Source organism: Uranotaenia lowii, chromosome 2 (genome assembly GCF_029784155.1).
Source record: "Uranotaenia lowii strain MFRU-FL chromosome 2, ASM2978415v1, whole genome shotgun sequence".
Taxonomy (NCBI): domain Eukaryota; kingdom Metazoa; phylum Arthropoda; class Insecta; order Diptera; family Culicidae; genus Uranotaenia; species Uranotaenia lowii.
This window is the reverse complement of record NC_073692.1, coordinates 27,348,109-27,354,680: the sequence shown is the minus strand read 5'-3', so window position 1 is coordinate 27,354,680 and position 6,572 is coordinate 27,348,109. Positions and strand designations below refer to the sequence as shown.

The 6,572-nt window shown below is 43.0% G+C and overlaps 1 long non-coding RNA gene across 1 annotated transcript; it reads right to left on the bottom strand.

Annotated features, from left to right (window-relative positions):
- Window positions 1-1,719: 1,719 nt before the first annotated feature.
- Window positions 1,720-2,531, bottom strand: LOC129744063 (uncharacterized). Its single transcript, XR_008736796.1, has 4 exons — window positions 2,408-2,531; window positions 2,247-2,349; window positions 2,115-2,184; window positions 1,720-2,052 (listed from the first exon to the last, which is right to left on the bottom strand). It is a non-coding gene; the product is annotated as an uncharacterized LOC129744063 (long non-coding RNA).
- Window positions 2,532-6,572: the final 4,041 nt, after the last annotated feature.

The window sequence follows — 6,572 nt, the reverse complement described above, 5'->3', positions numbered from 1 at the left end:
TGTGTTCCATTTATGGATGGGTCTGTGAAGAAAAAAACTGCGATTATTTTCATAGCTCTTAATTTGTTGCACCTTCAGATTAAATACTAGGGGTAATATGGAAAACTGTTTGATCTAACAAAACGACGCAATAAACATCCATTTATTCAAAATATAACAGCAAGTTTACAAATAATGTTACACGTACCAACAGCAACATCAGCGATTGTCAATTTCGGTCAACAAAGTTTCACACCTCCCATTGACTTCAATGACTTAAGTGAAGGTAAAGTGGCGTGATTTTTGCATCAGCAGTTCTTGTCCCAAAAAATGGTCTGTCCGGTGGTGGATTAAATTTCTTTCCGCTGTTGCAGACGGTCAAAAAAATTAAAAGAGGTTCACAGCGCGATCGATAGCTAGACTCGAATGCACAAAAAAATTGACTAATTAATATTCAGCACAATCCAAACGGAAACAAACACAAGATGGGTGTGGTCAAGAACTGTGGGAAAGCTAACGAGGTGTTGGAACAGATTTAAGGTCTATTCATTTTGAGTAAATTTGGCAAAAATTTAAAACACATAAATAAACAGAAATTTTTTGAGCAGAATAAAATCCACCAACGTTGTTTACAACAAACACACGAAACGATTAGGGAATCAGAAAATACATGATAACATAACAGAACGCCTCCAACAGCGTCAGTTGGACAGACATTGTTTGATCGCTCCCCAAATGAAGGCATGATTTTAAGTCATTTACAACATTTTAAAGTTCAGCGGAAGCCGCCATCTTGGATTTAAAAATAAAGTCATACAGCGAAATTTGATTTCAACACATGGTTTATTCCACGGGTCATTCACAACCAATCCGATTTCATTCAAAAAGTATTCCCTCATTTACTGTATTAATATTTAACAACCGCCACCAGCTGACCAGCGCATCCAGACATCTGATAATCCAGCCACTGGAACTACCGGAAGCATGTGGCAGTTGATTCTTCCCGCCGATGCGATTGCTGCCTCTAATACCGTTGCAGCTGTAGTGGTGCAGCTCAGGCTGCCGAACCTGTAGCAAGACTCTGTCGTACCGACCGATGCTTTCTTGTTTGAAACGATTGTTGTCGAGCGCGGCACACGCGCCTTTCGTTTCCTGCAGTCGTTCTGGCCACCTGCTTCTGGACGCAGCCCACGCGGCTTTCACCTCCTGCGGTTGTCGCCGACACCGAAACCAGCACGCAGTACACGCGGCTCTCGCCTCCTGCGGTGGTTGCTGACACTGACACTAGCTCGCACTTCCCGCGGTTCTCTCCTCCTGCGGTGATCGCTGAACCCAAAACCGACACGCAGTACCCGCGGCTTTCGCCTCCTGCGGAGGTTGCTGACACTGAAAACTAGCACGCAGTTCCCGCGGTTCTTTCCTACTGCGGTGATTGCTGAACCCGAATCCGACACACAATACACGCGGCTTTCGCCTCCTGCGGTGGTGGCTTCCCTGAACTTGCTCGCACTTCCCGCGGTTTTCTCCTCCTGCGGTGATTGCTGAACCCGTGTCCCGTGAGCGGCGGCTGCCACCGATCACGGTGCCCGATGCTACCGGATGTCGCCTGGGACCACATTGAGCACAGATGTGCTGCCAGAAGATGCACACCCCCTCGGCAACCTGACTCGGCTGCTGCTTCCCGGGATTTTTGTCGCCACTGGAGTAGCAATTCGTGCACGACCGAAGCAGGTGATTGCTCCACCGGAATCACGCCACTGGAGTAGCGAAATGGAAGCGACCGGTATAGAAATCTGATCCAGCACCTCCATGACACCTCTGATGAACGACCACCTGGCAAGGTTAACCTCAAACGTAGGATGCGGCCCTCGTAGCTGTGCAGCTTGTTCCGGTGGGGATGTTTTGCAGCTGGGCTCGCCAGACGGTTGGTGATTGATGGGTGGAAGGTTTGGTGGTAACGTGGTGAATGCCGAAGATTTTGCAAAATCAGATTTGAAAGGTTAATGTCAAAAGGGTTTTGCTCGAGAAAAGGAAGTTTTTCCCAAGGTTGTAGTGGTAAAAAAAAGGAGGGTCCTGAAAGCGTGTAATTAATGTTCTCTATTGTTTCTGCTTTTTCCAATTCGAAGGGTACTCACGAAATTCGACCCCCTTTCTGATGATCTTCTCGTGGTGTTTGGCTTTGGCCCGGATGAGCACGTGGCTTTCCTGATTGGGGGAAGAAAAGAGGATTTTTTTTCCTTCTTCTAATTCGCTTTCAGCTGACTTACTTGGCCCTTTTGTGATTGATGTTGGTGAGGCGATTCTCCGTTCGTCGTTCCTGAGTTGCTGGCCGTGAAGTTGTTACGAGGCCAGGTGTAGAAGCCGAATCACCTATGAGGAAGCGAATCATTAAAAAATCGTCTTGCGCTTCGGTTGATGTTCAACCTACCTTCTTTGTTTTCTCCTAGCGGAGCACACGCGTTTCCCTCTTGGGACGACAAATCGGCACACGGCCTCTGTGGCCACTTTAATTTTTTCCACGCACTCGATTACGACGGCACGTCCACCGCTTTTTCCACCGGAACTAGTAATGACGTTCTGTCATTTTTTCCTCCTTCACGCTGTCGCCAACTTTTCCGGATCAAAATAGCAAAACAATGCCCAGTCGGAAATTCCTTCCGAATATGGTCCGATTTCGTACGATTTCGACTCGTCGAACAGATACTTTCGATGATTGTTTTTCCAGTCAGGGATTTGCCTTGCTTGTCCGATGCACGCTAATAAAATGTTGAGGAAGGATGGGTTCTTAATGAAAAAATGTTGCCAGATCGCTAGAATCGTATCTAATTAACATAAATGTGGTTACCGAAAAGTTCAAATGTAACAATGTTAATGGATTCACAATGCAAGCATTTGAAAATATTTTTTCAGGCCTATTTTCCATAAATTCCATCATGATTGACCATCAGATTCGACGAGGCGCATTTATTTTGAGATATTATTTCAAACGCATTTTACCTAAAACCTTGACTGGCAGTAGAAAAGATGCTCATAATATGGTTAAAACATTGGTGTTTTGACTATTAAATTTACCAGATCATATATCAATAACGCAATTATCATTCATCAACCATCATGGTCGCTGGAAAAAATAAAAAAAAAACTCCGAGAACTCACAGAATCGAAAAAAAACTAAAATTACTAACATGTTTAACGATAGCTTTTTAAGAGCTAAGGTGCCCAAAATGTTATAGCATAATGATTGGTCAAGATGACGTTTCTAGGATAGGGCCTGAATAGCCTGTATTTGGCTTCATTAGAGTTCTGCTGATGTTATAGAATGCGCTCTAGCTTTTTATGAAGATTAATGCTATAGTCCAAACGAAATTTAGCTGACCATAATAAAGCTAAAATTGTTACTTGAGATGGACCTAGAGTAGCAAACTGGGGCGACGCGATGGCTCGCCGTGCCTCGCAATACAATCCGTAAACCGGGATTTACCACCTGGGTAGTCAACTTATTAAAAAAAAACACAGATATGCGTTAACGTTACGAGACACAGGCATTTTATATATGAGCAATTTTCTCACATCATGTACTGTAATTGATTAATCTTTACGAATATGTAACGTTTGTTGTGGTTCTTTGGCTAAAAAAAAAATGAAAATTAACAATTTATGACAAAAAAAACCTGTCAAAAAGTCGCCTGGATTGTGTCATATGTGAGTGTAGTTGTTCGATCAATGTTTGTTTCCGATGCAAAAAAGAGATTATTTACTGTCATTATTTCTTTCATAGTTCTTAAAGAAGTTGTTTTCAGACTTTGGTGTCTTCAGATGATAATACTTATTTAAATTCATTTGTTTTGTTTTGTGCGAAAAATTTGCAATGTACTTAAAATATATAAAATAGCTTCTTAAGTCATCGTCCAAAGTTTGAGATCAGCCCGTAGTATGGGTAACGGCCAAAAGTTTCGGATAAATCTTCTAAAACATGCATTTTTCTTTCATGTATTTCTCTGTTATCAAACAACGAATTGTTGATTTGGAAGCTAATAAGTTGAACTTGCCTTATGGATATTCAGTTGAAATATTTTTGAAGACTAACTTCTTTAGAGCTTTAGCTAAAGTTTCATCATTTTCTGATAATTTTCACCAAATAGTCCGACCGTTCAAAAAAATATGCAAACTTGTTTTGACCACAACTTAGTTGTCTTACAAGTTATTTCAGATCGAATTGGCTTATTTTCTAGCTTAATAATAGCACTTAATAGCTACTTAGCTAAACAAATATATCACAAATGATTATCATCAGAACGTTAATCAAAATTAGAACATTAGTCTTTTCATGAGTATGAAGTTGTGATAACATAAATCATATGATTTTAAGATTTTTACTTTTATTTCATAAGAAAGTTCAGGTCATAAGCTTTCAAATAAGACAATCCGATCTGAAATAACTTGTAAGACAACTAAGTTATGATCAAGACAAATTTGCATTTTTTTAACGGTTGGACTATTTGATAAATATAATCAGAACATGATGAAACTTTAGCTAAAGTTCTAAAGGAGTTAGTCTTCAAAAATATTTCAACTAAATATCCATAAAGCAAGTTCAACTCATTAGCTTTCAAGTCAGCTTACCAGATAAAGTGTGAATACGAAATTATTACGACACCGAAAATGTCATGCCAATTTTCTTATAATGTTTAGAATCAAACCAAAATTTCAGGGTATTTTCATACATACATTTACTTCAAAAATCAAAAGAAAAAATAGTTGATGGAGCCTTGAGTGTAAAATTGAACGCATTTTCGCTTGATGCCTTCCATCAAAGTCTTTACAGTGTCATCCGGTACCAGTTTCTCAGTGTTTTTCCATTTTCTTAACATGTACTTTTCGTCTTTGACTGTCCTCTTGCTTTTCCGAAGTTCCCGCTTCATTATTGCCCAGTACTGCTCCACCGGGCGCAGCTCCGGACAGTTTGTCGGGTTCATGTCCTTGGGAACAAAATGGACAGAATTGGCCTCATACCACTCCAGGAAATTTTTAGAATAGTACACTACTACTACACTAACGGTCCAGCGCCGATTGACTGGCGCATAGGGTTGAGATAAAAGATCTCCACTGCTGGCGATCCGGAGCCAGCGTCTTCACTTGCTGCCAGCCAAGGTTCTCGTCAACTGTGCGGATTTCAGCGGCTAGACTTCGCCGCCACGAGCTTTTGGGCCTGCCTCTTCTTCGACGCCCATCTGGATTCCAGTCAAGCGCCTCTCTGCAAATCTCGTTTTCATCTCTTCGCAGCGTGTGCCCAATCCATCTCCACTTACGTTCCCGAATCTCGATTTCTAGCGCCTTTTGATGACACCGGCGATGAAGTTGCCAGGCCACCAAGCGCGGATGATGTTCCGCAGGCAGCGATTCACAAAAACTTGAAGTTTTCGCGTCGTCACCGCATATGTGCACCAAGTTTCACACCCGTACAGCAATACGTATTTGACGTTTGAGTTGAAGATTCGGATCTTAGTTCGTAGAGAGATCTGGCGTGACCGCCAGATGTTTCGGAGACGCGCAAACGCAAATCGGGCCTTTCTGATCCGGGTTTCGATGTCCTTCTTGGTACCACCATCAGGCGTAATCTGGCTACCAAGATACTGGAAGCACTCCACAGTCTCAACCTGTTGTCCAGCTACCACGAAATTGGAACGATTTTCTGTATTGATTTCCATCGACTTGGTCTTTCCGACATTGATTTTGAGACCTGCTGCCTTGGAGCTTTCGGTGAGGTCGTCGAGTTTGCTCTGCATGTCTTGTTGTGTTTGGGCGAGCAAAACAATATCGTCTGCCAGGTCAAGGTCGTTCAGTTGCTCAATTGCTGAAGGATTCCACGGCAATCCTCGGTTTGGTCTACAGTCAATCGATCCAGTCAATCGATCCAGTCAAGATCTCATCCATTACGATGAGAAAAAGCAGCGGTGACAAAATACATCCTTGTCTCACTCCAGCAGTTACCGGGATTGGTTCGGACAAGACACCGTCCTGCAAGACCTTGCACGAAAATGCCTCGTACTGTGCTTCGATGAGATGGACTAGTTTCTCTGGGACCCCTCGTTGTCTAAGAGCAGCCCAGATGTTTTCGTGGTTCAGTCGGTCAAATGCTTTTTCGAAATCAACGAACACCAGCAGAAGAGAGTCCTGGAATTCGTTGATTTGTTCCAGTATTATTCGTAGCGTTGTGATGTGGTCCACACATGATCGTGAGGATCGGAATCCAGCTTGTTGCCGTCGGAGTGTAGCGTCGATTTTCTCCTGGATCCTGTTCAGGATCACTTTGCAGAGTACTTTGAGGGTTGTACAGATCAACGTTATGCCTCGCCAGTTACCGCACTCTGTCAGGTCTCCTTTCTTCGGGACCTTTACGAGGAAACCCTGCATCCAGTCGGCCGGGAATGTTGCAGTATCCCAAATGTCAGCGAAAAGACGGTGCAACATTTGTGCTGACAAGGCAGGGTCGGCTTTAAGCATTTCAGCAGGAATGCAATCGATTTTGGGCGCTTTGTTGGATTTCATGTCCTTGATTGCCGCTTCTATTTCAGCCAGCGAGGGCGCTTCCG